Consider the following 17,777-nt stretch of genomic DNA (forward strand, 5'->3'; position numbering starts at 1 on the left):
ACAGAAGGACTCTGTCTAGACAGCTAGTGTTAGGGGACAAGCTCTTCCAGGAGGGAAAGGACCCCAGCATGTCAAGACACTGGTTGGCAGAGACAGTCAGGCAGGGAGTGGAAAGGTCGCCCTTGCAGCTAGGAAGGAGGATCTTTCCACTCAGCTGTTCAGATAGTTAGGCTTGCATTTCCTATGTGTATGCAGTTGACTAACTTTTGCTTCCTTTTCTCTTTACAGGTGGGATCACCTTAGAGATAGACAGTCAGGATGTTTGCATTGTATTTTTCTTTGTTGTTCTCCACCAAATGAGTTTATTTGGTGGCGGGTGCATCAGTTTTCATGCACCTTAAACTGTTTGTAAAAATGTGTACAGCAGAGTGTAAAGATCTATTTTTTTACAGTAATTTATTTGTAAATTATTTTTTTTACTTTCCCCCCCTTTCCAGGTTTGTGGGATACTCCTATTTTTTTGGCAGAGTTTTGACAGGAGGCGGCTGCCTCAGAGTCAGAGGGACCTGACTCATTTTGGTGTGGGGTGGGTGTAGCACCCTACTGGTAGGTGCTAGGTAAATGCATAGTGGGTCTTGTCTGCCTAACAGCAGGGCCATGATTGCTTTTTGGTTAGGGTGTCAGGGCTTCCAGGTGTGTCTGCTGAGAGGGGAGTCTCCCCACTGGCTCTGTGAGAGGCTTCTCATAGGGCAGTGGAGGAAACCCAATCAGGGACACATTCAGGCTTGTAACTACCCCATAAGGCAGATTCTGCTGCAAAGGATTCTGGGAGTGGGTATAAGTCTGAGGGGAGTGTGTGACTCAGCGTCTTTGGCAGGAGCAGAGTCCCAGGAGGGAGAGAACGGCTGTCTCTCCTCCTGTTTGAGGAAGTGGATGTCTCGGTGTGCTGTCTGAGAATCCAGAGGATGCTGAGTTGAGCTGCAGGGATCCGGTGTGCTGAGAACCAGCGGAGGGAAAGAGGGGTCCAGTCCCAAGAAAGCCTACACAGGTCGTGAGTACTGAGGATTGCCCCTGGGGGTCTGCCTAGTGTCAGTGGGGACCACTATGGAGAAGGTTCTAGGATCCAAGTGTCAGCTAGCTGTAAAGGGGGTACCTAGGTAGAGGACCCTGAAGTGACAGAGGGGGTATCTAGTCAGGGGACCCTGAAGAGTTAAAGGGGGAGCCTGCAGTTTGGGCTCTGACGAGTCAGTGTATAGTGTGTAGTGCATCAGTTAAGAGTTGCAGCCATACAGGAATTCACAACAAGCTACCTCAGGCCAGTGCAAGGCAGGGGGGAGTAGTCAGTGACTTTTGAGTGCAAGTATTGTTAGAAGTTCAATATTCTACAGTCCTGGATCTTCTGAACTTAAGTCGGAGTTTCAGCACAGCTTTCAGAGATACAGTGTGTTCATAGCGCCAGTAAGTGTTGGCTAGCATCGGCTGGCATCAAGACAGCGCTAACGGGCATTAAGTCCCAGAACTGTACATAGTCAAGCCAAAGGAGTATCCCATTCATTCACTTCTCCCATCCCCTAAAAATACAATAAAACAACCATACAAAGATGCCGGAGTTGTCAATGTCTCAGTTCTCACACCCAGGGCTGCAGCTCACATGGGCTGGAGAGGTAACCGGTAACAATGGCAGACCCACATCAGGCCCAATGCCTGGAAAACCTGCTAAAATAATAAATACAATTTTATATTTAGAATTATTTTTATTCTATTAGAGACTTACTTTGTTGGTCTAATTAATGAACTAGATCTGGGTATTGTTAAAAAACACAAAAAAACATAGCCTGATAAAAAATACTAGATTGCAAATTTTTCATGTTAATATTTTTTGTAAAACTAGTACTAAAAAGCAACTCTTACAATGATTGGCCTGCTGCTTACCTTTCTATATAATAGGTAGTGCTACAGAGCGCTGCTATTCATTCTTCAGTAAATGCATTGCAGCAAGTTAACATGAGTAAAATAATCTAACTAATGAAATACCATCCTAGTGAAAGATATCAGGGCACATCACAACACATGGCTCCTATATGTACCCAGTTCAGTGGAAAGCCCGCCAGTCTGCACATTGAACATTAATTGCTGCTAGGCCAACTCAATGCTACTCATGCCCCTGCTAGTCATAATTAAGATGCAGATGGAGGAGGTTTTCTACATTATAGAATAATAAGGAAACTGCAGAATAGTAATAGTTTGTAACTGAAACTAATTTGGTGAACTTTAAAGTCATGTTATATTATTATGTGCTATATTTAAGGTGTAACAAGAGGACCACCCCATCCCAAAAAAATACCTATAGAGCCATGACATTTTTTCACAGAGATCTGTGAATGAATAAACTGCAAGTCTCATCTTCCACCACTGCAGACAGACTTGTCTTGTAGTGCCCAATGGAGCATGAATGTGGTGATCACTCGTAGTCTATTGACACTTATTCAACTCTCCAAATGAAGCCTTTACCTGGAGGAAGAGTCTGCAGGAGCCAGGCATTGCACCCACAATCCACCGTTTGCAGTTGCAATGCATTACAAGCTCATTTACAAAACAAATAAATAAATGTACTTATTTTGTTTTTGCAAATATACTATATATTGTCAAAAGTATTGGGGTGCCTGCCTATACACACACATGAACATTAATGGCATCCCGGTCTTAGTCTGTAGGGTTCAATATTGAGATAGATCACCCTTTGCAGCTATAACAGCTTCAACTCTTCTGGGAAGGCTGTCCACAAGGTTTAGGAGTGTGTCTATGGGAATGTTTGACCATTCTTCCAGAAACGCATTTGTCAGGTCAGGCACTGATGTTGGACAAGAAGGCATGGCTCACAGTCTCTGCTCTCAGCAAGTCATCCCAAATGTGTTCTATCGGGTTGAGGTCAGGACTCTGTGCGGGCCAGTCAGTTACCTCCACCCCAAACTCACTCATCCATGTCTTTATAGACCTTGCTTTATGCACTGGTCCAAAATCATTTGGTGGAGGGGTGATTATGGTGTGGGGTTGTTTTACAGGGGTTGGGCTTGGTTTCAGTGAAGAGAACTCTTAAGGCGTCAGCATACCAAGACATTTTGGACAAGTTCATGCTCCCAACTTTGTGGGAACAGTTTGGGGATGGCCCCTTCCTGTTCCAAAATGACTGCCCACCAGTGCAAAAAGCAAGGTCATGGATGAGCGAATTTGGGGTGGAGGAACTTGACTGGTCTGCACAGAGTCCTGATCTCAACCCGATAGAACACCATTGGGATGAATTCGAGTGGAGACTGTGAGCCAGGCCCTCTCTTCCAACATCAGTGCCTGACCTGACAAATGCGCTTCTTGAAGAATGGTCAAACCTTCCCATTGACGCCCCTGACGACGTCAATCTTGTGACAAAAAGGCGTTGGATGGGACCAGTCGTGACATCACCACGCTACTCCGGCTGGTCTTTCTGTCTATTTATGCTGCAGCTCGATGTTACATCCGGATTTCTGACATGCGATATATGCGTTTTTATCCTTGATGTTTGTAAGTGCAATCTTTTTTAATAAATGTATTTGTTCCATACTGTATTACGCCATGATCCTTTTCTATCCACATCTATTGGAATCCTCATGCTTTCTGGAGGTTTGGTCGAATGAATAGTGCTGATGTCTCTACATGCCTGGGATATCTATCTAGCGTTTTTGGCTTTCCCGTTAAGTTGGGGGCCATTTGATTCTGGTAAGCTGCCATCCTCTTCAGTGTTGCCTTTGGAGATTATCCTTTACGCATGCTGGGACTGGTGGTGCTTTCTTCACACAAATTTTTTTGCTTTAAAACTTTTTATTATTGAACTTTGTTGGATTTTTTATCACTTTATTGACACATGTATATTAGGGCTGTGCATCTTCACTTACCTCACGATTCGATTCAATTATGATTATTATTGTCACGATTCGATACGATTCGATTCCGCGATGCATCACGATGTGTCACGATTACTGCCCAATGCCCATGCCCAGCCCACTGCCCAATGGTTTTCAAAACTTTATAAAAAAAAAAAAAAAAAAGCAATCAAGCAGTCACAAATTAAAGAATAATTTTTATTTTCATTTGCTTTTAAAGGACACTTCCCTGGACCCTGAGCAATGATTAAGCACATGGTGTGAAACGCGTCTGCTGATCCAGTTTGTCCTGTGTGTTCGATGTTGGATGTTGGACCTTTGATTCTGCAATAAAATCAAGTTTTTCCTACTGCTGGAAGTGCCGCTTTTTTCTACATTTGCACTTCCCTGCACCCTGGCATGGCCTGCAAGCCCTGCATAGTGCACTTGCACTGCAAACATATAGGAAGGTCTGAAAATGAAAATAGCATAGCAGAGACAGACAACAACACTATTTACTAGAAGTAACAGTAAAATCATTAAAACTGTAGTAGTGCAGTTTACTGCTTCATAAAAGAAAATATTAATATAAGGTCTACCTTTTAAAGTACAACTAAAGGCAAAACTTTTTGATTTTGGATAGAGGAGAGGAGATGTATTAGAACAGGGGTGTCCAAACTATGGCCCTGGCCTCCAACTGTTCAGGAACTGCAATTCCCATGAGGAATCTATGACATTCACATCACACAGTCAGACATAACTAGGCATGATTGGAATTGTAGTTCCTGAACATCTGCCAGCTGGAGGGCCATAGTTTGGACATAGCAATAAAACACTGACAGATGTTCTAATACAGCTGTCTCCGTTGTCCCACGGTGGAGAGATTCACCCCCTCTATTTGTCCTGTGTTTTTATGATTATCATTGAAAGTAAAATGAAAAACCCCCAAATTTTGTGGGATTTCCATCTTCCTCTCACTTTCAATTTGGGACAAAAAGTGAGGGTAAATTTCTACAATGGGGGCAACATGGAAAAAATAAACCACAGGTGTAATAATTAAAGAACCTTCCCTTGCTCTATCCAAAATTAAAAAAGTTTAGCCTATAGTTGTACTTTAAAGCCAAGATAGAAGCCAGCCAGCCAGCCAAGCTAATATTCTTGTCAAAATGGTCATCATAAATTCCCACAAAACATTATATATAAATCCTTTATGTGAATATATGCATTGCAATAAATTCCAGGTGTGCCATAACCTGTCCTCTACAAAACAGAGCACTTCCTGACTTGTAGCAAACATCAAGATGAACCTGGCAATTGTGCACTGCTGCATAACTTCCATGTTCACCGTGATGTTTGTTTCCCCCTGCAACTGCCAGTCAACTCACTCAAGTGAGTTGATGGCTGCTAGAGGGGAGTTATAAATATAAGCTTTAAGCTTATCAATTCACTTATGTCACTTTTATGTCACTTTACAGAAAACGTTACGGTCCTGTGCAGACAGTCTCTCTCTACCACGATTAAACCCAACTGAAGCCAAGCCACCATTAGAGGAAGGAAAACCCTTGACAGAGTAAATCATCAACTGAAGCTTAAACCTTGAGTAAATCTTTATGGGATCACAAAACACACAACACGATTATCTGCATCAGAATCATGAGAAAGGTTTGGCATTGGCACTGGTACAACTCAAGGCATATGAGGTTAGGTCAGGTTTGTGTGTATTTGTGATCCAGTAAAGATTTAATCAAGGTTTTACGCTTCAATGTATGATTTAATCTTTCAAGGATGTTCCTTCCTGTACCGTGGCTGGCTTGCCTTCAGTTGTCTAGATACACTTTTACCTTTTAGTATATGTTTGGTTGAGGGAACCCTTACACTTGCTATTGCTACAGAGTACAACAGACATGCGTTGCAATAAATTCCAGGTGTGCAATAACCTGTCCTCTACAAAACAGAGCACTTCCTTCCTGACTAGTAGCAAACATCAAGGTGAACCTGGCAATAGTGCACTGCTGCATAACTTCCATGTTCACCATGATGTTTGTTTCCCCCTGCAACTGCCAGTCAACTCAAGTGAGTTGATGGCTGCTAGAGGGGAGTTATATAAATATAAGCTTTAAGCTTATCAATTCACTTATGTGAATGGACCATTTTTGAAAACAAGTCATTCTCCATCTCTCCAGTGCCAGAAAAGCTGTAAAAAATATAAAATGTTCCAGGTTCACTGTGATGATTGTGTTTGCCCCTGCCACTGCCAGTCAACTAAACACACAGTGTGTGTGTGTGTGTCGTGACAACTCAAAAGCTTATATGTAGCTCTAGCATCAACTCAACACACAGTGTGTGTATGTGTGTTGAGTTAATGCTAGAGCTGCGTTATATTATAAGCTCTTGAGTTGTCACGACACTCAGTCAGTCACGTTACAGAAAGAAAACTTTACCTGCACTGCATTGCACTCTACCATGTCAATTACATCTGTAACTGAAGCCAAGCTAGCAAACAAGCCACCATTAGAGGAAGGAAAATCAAATTGTCAACTGAAGCTTAACCTTGAGGAAATCCTTATGGGGTCACATTCACAAACTCACAAATATAGTAATATTACATAAGAATCCAAAATTGGTGTATTTATTTGTGATCCAATAAGATAAGAATTACTCGAGGTTAAGCTTCAATGTACAAGTTATTTCTCTCAATGATTTTCCTTCCTCTAATGCTGGCACCGTGGCTTGGTGTCAGTTGTCTAGAAGAAAATACACTTTAATATTATTTATTTGGTTGAGGGTTAAATTAACCCCTAGACACTTTTAGTGTGAAGCAACGGATTATGGATTGGCAATGGACATTGGACAGGACAATCTTCAAAAACAAACCATCAGTGCTATAAAGCTATAAAACAACACTGGTGTGACTGGCAGACTGAATTAGCAATTACTAATTCATTAAAAACATGAATTAGTAATAACTGCAGTGCTTAGCATTTGGGAACATGTAGGTTTTTCTGTAAGAACACTAGCTGATCCACATGCTCAGGTTTCAGACTGCTTCTTTTTGCAGTTATAACATCTCCTGCAATAGAGAAAACCCGCTCTGCAGATAAACTTGTACCTGGGATACACAAGTATTGCTTTGACAGCTGAGAAAGGAGGGGAAATATGACCTCATGCTCACGCCACCATTTCAAAGGGTCCTCAGTGAGAGGCAGAGGTGGGGCTTTACAATATTTTTCCATTTCGTCTTCTGCCTTGGCATAGGTTTCTTAGGTTGTATTGCAAAGTGAAAGACTGCTCCAGCAAAGTTATGAGCAGCGATGTTGTGGCCTTTTTTTTGGGAGGAGAATGGCTGTCCTCAATGGGTGTTTCGTTTTCCAGAGTTGCTTTTTCCCTAGGCACTACATCCACGTTTGTCCTTCTATTAGATGTAATCTGTGTTTGAACAAAAGATAATAGTATAAAAAGAGCTGAACTGCCTAAGAGTGTGATTCATTATGATGAGGTGTGGGAAACCGCACACTAATCCATACAGTTCCACTTCCCACACCGCATCAGTGAAGCAGGGCTTATTACACAACACAATGTAGCTGAGCTTCTAGCTGTCTGGGAGGAAACATGATGAAATTATAATTACCTCCAAAGATGCAGCCTCCTCAGTCACTCCTCTGTATATCTCCTATCTCTCCTCCTCTGTGAGAATAAAAGGCAGTCCTTTAAAGAAAGGATCCAGTGCAGAGGCTGTATGAAGGATCTTCTTCTCTGCCTCAGTGCTGTACCACTTCAGGAGATCTGTTTTGATGGCATTTTTGATCTCATGGGTCATGGATGTGTCTCCCATGGTGTCTGTCATGCTCTGGAGCAGTTGTGCATTTAGGGAGGCAATGAGAGACACTGTTGGGTTGCGCTCTTCTGACATCAGCAAGGTTGCATCCTTCATTGGCTTTAATGCACTCACAGCGTCCTCTGCATTTGACACATCTGTTTCATTGAGAGTGCAGAGATCAGACTCTCCTTTTCTGACTTATGGAGACAGCAAGGTGGCACAAACTGCAGGTTGTTGTTCTAAGAACCTCTCGACCGTGTCATATGCACTGTTCCATCTTGTTGGAACATCAGTTATTAGCTTATGATTCTCCAGGCCCAGACATTTCTGTTTCTCTTTTAGACAGTGGCTTGCTCTAGTGCTGCGATGAAAGAATGTGGATATTCGTCGCACTCTGCCGAGAAGCCTGGAGAGCGTGGCCCCTTTCAATGCCCGCTGACATGCAAGATTGAGTGTATGGGCGAAACATTTAACATGAGGAAATTTACCAACTTGAGCTGCAACTATCATGTTCACCGCGTTGTCCGTCACAAGCACTACAGATTTATCATACAGCTGCTATTCTTCCACGACATGAGACAGTAGCTCTGCCAGATGAGCACCTGTGTGAGACTCATAAATGGCTCTCGTTTGCAACACATGTGACAATACCTGCCAGTCCTTAGTAATGTAATGTGCTGTTATTGTAACATAGGACTCCGTTGTGACTGAAGTCCATGAATCGCACGTTATTGCAACTCGACTGGCTTGGTTCATTGACGCAAGTACCTGAGCTTTGGTGTCGTGGTAGAGTGCAGGTATAACGTTTTCTGTTGAAAAAAGGAAGGGGACAGCGCTCACAAATAAATAAATTGTTTAAAATCTACTCAAATGAATATTCTTAATAGAGTGTGAAATAATAAAGTGACAGTGCACAGTGCAAGTATCGCAATATAAAAGTGACAGAGCATAAACTCTATAATAAAATTAGTGATAGACACTTATGTGCAAAAACACAGATGCAATATTAGCAACAAAATACGATATAGTAACTTAAGGTGCTTTTATATTCAAAAAAAGAGGGACCACTTCCCCTTGTTCACAACATATACTTGTGTTGAAAACAGTCCTTATGTGCAAAATTGCAAATGCAGTGTCAGATAACAGAAAATAGTCCAGTGACTTATAAAGTGCTCAGTGCTGTGCAAAAAAGGTGCCTTCTCATGGCGAGGTAGCAAAAGGAAAGAAGAAAATAAACCGCCAGATGTCCAACACACTTACCAGATGACCCCTTGGGGTCTAGCCTTGGTAAGTGGTATGCTGTACCCAGGTCTCAGATAAGATGGAATTCCGCCATAACTCTTGTGGTAATCTATCTGCCTAAGGAGACTGGTAGGTTTTTCTTTCAATGCTTCACTCTCAGACCCCACACAGACCAATCTGTTTCCTAATCGATATACAGCTGTCACATGACCCTCTTTTCCAGCCTGTCTGCACTTCACAGTTCTGTTGAAACAGGCCGCTCCAGTAGACGTCCTTCTGACGAAACGCGTAGGGCAGAGTCTGAACGTAACACGTCACTTCCGGGTACGGAGTTGAGGGCCGTGGAACGCGGAAGCTTCCCGGCGCAAGCTATTCTGATCCTGATCAACCAAACGAGTGAGTCTGCATCGTTTTTCTACACTACTGCTTTGGATTTTTGCAAATCATGGGGTTTTATTTCTGACGGAGCCTTTAGACCAAGAGCATCAGGTCTCGGTCCCTCAGAAGTGGAATATTAACCCCGAAGCTGAAAAATCCTAGTGGACCATATACAGGTCGTATTGCAAGTGTGCCATCTAGTGGTTACACGGAAGCACACAAGCATTTTTTCTTTTTTTCTTTTTGAATTTTCCCTTTTTTTTTGTTGGATTCACTTTATATTTATATTTCCATTGAAAACTGAGGTTTTGGTTATTACTGACCCAGTTTTTGATATTTATAAGTTGATAAAGACACCGTTTATCACAAAAAGGCACTGTCATCACCATTAAGGCCTTTTTCACTCATTTGTGGGAGGATATATCGCTATCCTTTTTGGATTTGTTTTAAGGTTTCTCACAATATATGCACTTTCTTCTATTGTTTTCGATCTGCACTTTTCAATAAAACTAATTTTACTATTGCCTTTGGCATTTTTATTTCACCCACAATATCACATTTTTACTTTATTAATTTGGGGGGCACTGTGAGATAGACTCACTTTTTGTGGCATTCTTTAATTGCACTGTACACCCACTTTTGGTTTATGAGTCACATTTATAGGTAGCGCCTGTATCAACCCTCACACACTTTCACTTTACTCTCACCCTTGTACCCCAGGGGTCGGTTGGTGGCAGCTTACACCTATTTTTATGGTATCTAATATCCTCCATTTTACAGTAACTTCATAGCGCTGGTCATCTCTATTTGTTATATTTCCTAATCGATGTTGACGGCACCCCGAATCGATGCAGAATCGCCAAGGGTCGCATCGCGATGCATCGATGCACCGATTATATTCCGCAGGCCTAATGTATATAGACTTTTCATGGTTTATTATCGCCGTTTTTGTATTTTTGTGGGATTGATTTGATCACTTTGCACTATCTTTTTATATTTGATTACATTTTTTATTTTTGATTACATTTTTTATATATGAAATAATTGTTTATATATGATTCTATATAATAATTTATTTTACATTATTTAACACATTTTTTGTGAGCGCTGCACTTTTTCTTTATTTTTGTTTTAGGGTTTTATCTATTGACCTGTGCGAGCTGCTACTGTTATATTTTCCATTCTGTTTTTCATCTATTGAGCGCAGGTTTTTTACTTTTTTTTTTCAAACATTCCCATAGACACACTCCTAAACCTGGTGGACAGCCCTCCCAGAAGAGTTGAAGTTGTTATAGCTGCAAGGGTGGGCCAACTCAATATTGGGCCCTACGGACTAGGACTAGGATGCCATTAAAGTTCATGTGCGTGTAAAGGCAGGCATCCTAATACTTTGGACAATATAGTATATATGCATTTATTATTTTTTCAAAAGGTGGGCTTCTCCTTTAGGGAGAAATTACCTAAGCATTCCAGCATCTCTATTATATTAAAAAGCAGTCCTCAAGTGTTTAAAAAGATGCTTACTTTATAAGGCATAACTGTAGGATGCGCAGGCCCATTGGCACAGGAACAAACGCTCTGGCTCAATCAAAACCTGTGCACCTCTTCCTCTCCTACTGCTGAGCTCTTCTTTCACATTGGCGGCAGTGCTTACTACCCTTGAAATGGGATCCACGGTGGATCGCATTTCAAGGTTGCAAGCATTAAGGTGGCAGTTGGCAAGCATTCAGGAGGTGATTCTGCTGTCATTGACTAACTGTGCAGGGGAGGCATGCCGGGACAAGCCTGATCATTGGAGGAGAGTATACTGAGTTCCCACCAGCATAGCTAGATAACTGACCACTGTGTGCTCTCCTGCCTAATGTGGTTAGTTTTTAATGAACAAAAAGCAGAGGGACTGGGGAGAAAACCAGGGATTTCTTAGAAAGGAAGCAATACAAAGAGAACAGGATACTTTCTCATACAAGTACAAGCAGGCACATATCAGGAATATGAAGTGTTGGGGTAACAAACACTTTCAGGACCAGGCCTATTTCTGTCATTTGTTGTTTACAAGTTAAATCAGTATTTATCGCTAGAAAATTAATTAGAACCCCCAAACATTATATATATATATTTTTTTAGCAGAGACCCTAGAGAATAAAATGGAGATTGTTGCAATACTTTGTCACACGCAATGGTTTTACAAATGCATGTTTTTGGAAAAGATACACTTTTTTGAATTAAAAAATAAGTAAACAGTTAATGTAGCCCAATTTTTTGTAGAATATAAAAGATGATGTTATGTTATGTAAATTCATACCTAACATATCATGCTTTAATATTCCGCACACTTGTGGTATGGCGACAAACTTCGGGACTTAAAAATCTCCATAGGTGACACTTTAAACATCTCTACAGGTTACCAGTTTAGAGTTACAGAGGAGGTCTAGTACTAGAATTATTGCTCTTGCTCTAACAATTGCGGCGATACCTCACATGTGTGGTTTGAACACCGTTTACATACAGTATGGGGGCGTGACTTGCATATGTGTTCGTGTCTGTGGGCGAGCTCGGAGGGACGGAGCACTTTAAGTATTTTATTTTCTTTTTTATTTTACTTTTTCTATTTTATTTTTACACTGTCATTTTACTTTTTTTTGATCACTTTTATTCCTAATACAAGGAATGTAAATATTCCTTGTAATAGAATTAAGCAGGGCAGGTCCTCTTTCTTGTGAGATCTGGGGTCAAAAAGACTTCAGATCTCACATTTACACTTACATTTGCCTATAAAAAAAAAGGCTCTTTAAAGTGGAGTCCCCCCCCTCCAAAAATTAAAGTCAGCAGCTACAAATACTGTAGCTGCTGACTTTTAATATTAGGACACCTACCTGTCCTGTAGTCCAGTGATGTCTGCACCGCAGCCGATGTTTCCATCGGATGTCAGGGTGATCCCGCTGTCATTGCCGGTCAGGGAACCCGGCAGTGAAAAAAGGGAAAATATTTGCGCTCAGAACAGTGAACAAAAACAGTGTAAAACATGTATATAGAAGGCAGCTAGCTCAATAGGCAGATTGTAATCCTATATGTGGTAATAAACAAGTTGGGAGCTGCGCCAAAACATGCATTCATATAAAATCCAAGTCCAAAAAGTCTTTATACAGCAGGGAGGAAAGGAAGAAACCAGTTCAAGTGTACTATTATCCTATTGGCGCTAGTTTGACCGCTCTGTGAAAGGAGGGTCAAACTTTCTGGTAAGGAGCCCTGAGTGTCATCACAGGGTGGAAAAGGGCTTTCCTGCTACATACACTGGTGATTGGCTGACCGGAACTGGTTTCTTAACCCCGCAGTGAAGCCTTGCGGCTCCACGGCTGGGTTCCTACTGTGCATGCGCGAAGCGCGTTGCGCATCTGAATTGGCCCGGCGGCGGAGGGTAGGAGGAGGGGTCCTCACTTTGCCACAGTGCCGTTCCCGGAAGGGGGGAAGGGTACCTGTCAAAAACAGGTACCCATTCCCCCCCTGAAAGGTGCCAAAGGCACCTCTTCCTCTCCTACTGCTGAGCTCTGCCACTGCTGTGACAGTGGGAGACTTCTTTCACATTGGCGGCAGTGCTTACTACCCTTGAAATGGGATCCACGGTGGATCGCATTTCAAGGTTGCAAGCATTAAGGTGGCAGTTGGCAAGCATTCAGGAGGTGATTCTGCTGCCAGTGACTGGCTGTGCAGGGGAGGCATGCCAGGACAAGCCTGATCATTGGAGGAGAGTACACTGAGTTCCCACCAGCATAGCTAACTGACCACTGTGTGCTCTCCTGCCTAATGCGGTCAGTTTTAAATAAACAAAAAGCAGGGGGACTGGGGAGAAAACCAGGGATTTCTTACAAAGGAAGCAATACAAAGAGAACAGGATACTTTCTCATACAAGTACAAGGAGGCACATATCAGGAATATGAAGTGTTGGGGTAACAAGCACTTTCAGGACCAGGCCTATTTCTGTCATTTGTTGTTTACAAGTAGGGTTGAGCGAACACGGACTGTATTATTCGTGTTCGTACCGAATAATTGGATTTTTGTTACCCGAACACGGACCCGAAAACTTTACTGTATATTCGGGTACAAATCCGTGTTCGGTCGTTTTATTTCCGGGTTTTGCATGCATTGGCGCGCTTTTCATGGCGGGCTTTTAACAGCCAATCAACAAGCGTTTAACTGGTGTGCCTAAGCCATCCCAGCCATGCCTACAAATGTATTAGTAGCTGTGATTGGCCATCTGAAGCATGTGACCAAGTCTTTATAAGTTCGAGGCAGTGCTGCTGCTGCGTCATTCTGCTGTTTAGTTCAGGGACAGAGCACACATCAACGTGCTGGCTGCTGATTAGGGACAGACAGGCAGGCAAAACTCATTTGTGTCCGCATAGAATTGAGGGACAGGTCGGAGTGTGTTAGGCAGGGTGAGTTGTAGGCATTTTAGGGCGAGGCTGCTGCTGATTTTTAGGGTCAGACAGTGTGTTCTACAAACTACAATCGATATTGCTGTGTGGGGTGGGGTTTGCAGTCACCCGATCTACGATCTTATCAATCCTTTTAGGGAGAGAGTCTGCTGATTTTTAGGGTCAGACAGTGTGTTCTACAAACTAATATCGATATTGCTGTGTGGGGTGGGGTTTGCAGTCACCCGATCTACGATCTTATCAATCCTTTTAGGGAGAGAGTCTGCTGATTTTTAGGGTCAGACAGTGTGTTCTACAAACTACAATCGATATTGCTGTGTGGGGTGGGGTTTGCAGTCACCCGATCAACGATCTTATCAATCCTTTTAGGGAGAGAGTCTGCTGATTTTTAGGGTCAGACAGTGTGTTCTACAAACTACAATCGATATTGCTGTGTGGGGTGGGGTTTGCAGTCACCCGATCTACGATCTTATCAATCCTTTTAGGGAGAGTGTCTGCTGATTTTTAGGGTCAGACAGTGTGTTCTACAAACTACAATCGATATTGCTGTGTGGGGGGGGGGGGGTTGCAGTCACCCGATCTACGATCTTATCAATCCTTTTAGGGAGAGAGTCTGCTGATTTTTAGGGTCAGACAGTGTGTTCTACAAACTACAATCGATATTGCTGTGTGGGGTGGGGTTTGCAGTCACCCGATCTACGATCTTATCAATCCTTTTAGGGAGAGTGTCTGCTGATTTTTAGGGTCAGACAGTGTGTTCTACAAACTACAATCGATATTGCTGTGTGGGGGGGGGGGGGGGGTTGCAGTCACCCGATCTACGATCTTATCAATCCTTTTAGGGAGAGGCTGGAGATAGGCCGGTGTCAGTGGTCCACATCCATTTTGCTGTGTGTGGGGTGCAGTGAACACAATCTTTTTGGGGTGCAGTGAACACAATCTTTTTGGGGTGCAGTGAACACAATCTTTTTTGCCCACTGAGGAGGAGGGAGAAAAGTATTTTTCTATCAGTCACTGTGTGCAGCATTTTTCCTTCAGCTGTGCTGTGCTAAATGATCATACACTGCCGTGTTCAGTTCACATGTGCTATTATTGAGTGGTTTCAAAAATCATACACTTTTTTCTATTCCACTATTCAATATACAGCCTTGGGTTAAAAAAAAATAAATTGTGGCCTGCAGCAGAGCTGAATGATATTTGGGGTTTTTGGGGTTCATCTCATACTTCTGAAGATTTGAGGGTGCTGCCTGTTCCAAACTCCTCCTACTCCTCATCCAGCCTTTTAGGGGTACAAACAATAGTAATTGGGGCCTAGTGTGGTTTTGTACGTGTGAGATACATACACTTTTTTTGATCATATTTTCTATTCCGCTATTCAATAAAAACCTTTGCGGATCAGTTAAATTGCGGGATAGTCTGTGTTGGTACGTGTGAGATCCACCTTTCCAAGTTTTTGGGGTTTATCTCATACTTCTGAAGATTTGAGGGTGCTGCCTGTTCCAAACTCCTCCTACTCCTCATCCAGCCTTTTAGGGGTACAAACAATAGTAATTGGGGCCTAGTGTGGTTTTGTACGTGTGAGATACATACACTTTTTTTGATCATATTTTCTATTCCGCTATTCAATAAAAACCTTTGGGGATCAGTTAAATTGCGGGATAGTCTGTGTTGGTACGTGTGAGATCCACCTTTCCAAGTTTTTGGGGTTCATCTCATACTTCTGAAGATTTGAGGGTGCTGCCTGTTCCATACTCCTCCTACTCCTCATCCAGCCTTTTAGGGGTACAAACAATAGTAATTGGGGCCTAGTGTGGTTTTGTACGTGTGAGATACATACACTTTTTTTGATCATATTTTCTATTCCGCTATTCAATAAAAACCTTTGGGGATCAGTTAAATTGCGGGATAGTCTGTGTTGGTACGTGTGAGATCCACCTTTCCAAGTTTTTGGGGTTCATCTCATACTTCTGAAGATTTGAGGGTGCTGCCTGTTCCATACTCCTCCTACTCCTCATCCAGCCTTTTAGGGGTACAAACAATAGTAATTGGGGCCTAGTGTGGTTCTGTACGTGTGAGATACATACACTTTTTTTGATCATATTTTCTATTCCGCTATTCAATAAAAACCTTTGGGGATCAGTTAAATTGCGGGATAGTCTGTGTTGGTACGTGTGAGATCCACCTTTCCAAGTTTTTGGGGTTCATCTTATACTTCTGAAGATTTGAGGGTGCTGCCTGTTCCATACTCCTCCTACTCCTCATCCAGCCTTTTAGGGGTACAAACAATAGTAATAGGGGCCTAGTGTGGTTCTGTACGTGTGAGATACATACACTTTTTTTGATCATATTTTCTATTCCGCTATTCAATAAAAACCTTTGGGGATCAGTTAAATTGCGGGATAGTCTGTGTTGGTATGTGTGAGATCCCCCTTTCCAAGTTTTTGGGGTTCATCTCATACTTCTGAAGATTTGAGGGTGCTGCCTGTTCCATACTCCTCCTACTCCTCATCCAGCCTTTTAGGGGTACAAACAATAGTAATTGGGGCCTAGTGTGGTTCTGTACGTGTGAGATACATACACTTTTTTTGATCATATTTTCTATTCCGCTATTCAATAAAAACCTTTGGGGATCGGTTAAATTGCGGTATGGTCTGTGTTGGTACGTGTGAGATCCACCTTTCCAAGTTTTTGGGGTTCATCTCATACTTCTGAAGATTTGAGGGTGCTGCCTGTTCCATACTCCTCCTACTCCTCATCCTGCCTTTAGGGGTACAAACAATAGTAATTGGGGCCTAGTGTGGTTCTGTACGTGTGAGATACATACACTTTTTTGATCATATTTTCTATTCCGCTATTCAATAAAAACCTTTGGGTATCAATTAAATTGCGGGATAGTCTGTGTTGGTATGTGTGAGATCCCCCTTTCCAAGTTTTTGGGGTTCATCTCCTACTTCTGAAGATTTGAGGGTGCTGCCTGTTCCATACTCCTCCTACTCCTCATCCAGCCTTTTAGGGGTACAAACAATAGTAATTGGGGCCTAGTGTGGTTCTGTACGTGTGAGATACATACACTTTTTTTGATCATATTTTCTATTCCGCTATTCAATAAAAACCTTTGGGGATCGGTTAAATTGCGGGATAGTCTGTGTTGGTACGTGTGAGATCCACCTTTCCAAGTTTTTGGGGTTCATCTCATACTTCTGAAGATTTGAGGGTGCTGCCTGTTCCATACTCCTCCTACTCCTCATCCTGCCTTTAGGGGTACAAACAATAGTAATTGGGGCCTAGTGTGGTTCTGTACGTGTGAGATACATACACTTTTTTGATCATATTTTCTATTCCGCTATTCAATAAAAACCTTTGGGTATCAATTAAATTGCGGGATAGTCTGTGTTGGTACGTGTGAGATCCACCTTTCCAAGTTTTTGGGGTTCATCTCCTACTTCTGAAGATTTGAGGGTGCTGCCTGTTCCATACTCCTCCTACTCCTCATCCAGCCTTTTAGGGGTACAAACAATAGTAATTGGGGCCTAGTGTGGTTCTGTACGTGTGAGATACATACACTTTTTTTGATCATATTTTCTATTCCGCTATTCAATAAAAACCTTTGGGTATCAATTAAATTGCGGGATAGTCTGTGTTGGTACGTGTGAGATCCACCTTTCCAAGTTTTTGGGGTTCATCTCATACTTCTGAAGATTTGAGGGTGCTGCCTGTTCCATGCTCCTCCTACTCCTCATCCAGCCTTTTAGGGGTACAAACAATAGTAATTGGGGCCTAGTGTGGTTTTGTACGTGTGAGATACATACACTTTTATTGATCATATTTTCTATTCCGCTATTCAATAAAAACCTTTGGGGATCAGTTAAATTGCGGGATAGTCTGTGTTGGTACGTGTGAGATCCACCTTTCCAAGTTTTTGGGGTTCATCTCATACTTCTGAAGATTTGAGGGTGCTGCCTGTTCCATACTCCTCCTACTCCTCATCCTGCCTTTAGGGGTACAAACAATAGTAATTGGGGCCTAGTGTGGTTCTGTACGTGTGAGATACATACACTTTTTTTGATCATATTT

The sequence above is a fragment of the Pelophylax lessonae genome (genome assembly GCF_965119305.1).
Source record: "Pelophylax lessonae genome assembly, chromosome: 2".
NCBI classification, from domain to species: Eukaryota; Metazoa; Chordata; class Amphibia; order Anura; family Ranidae; genus Pelophylax; species Pelophylax lessonae.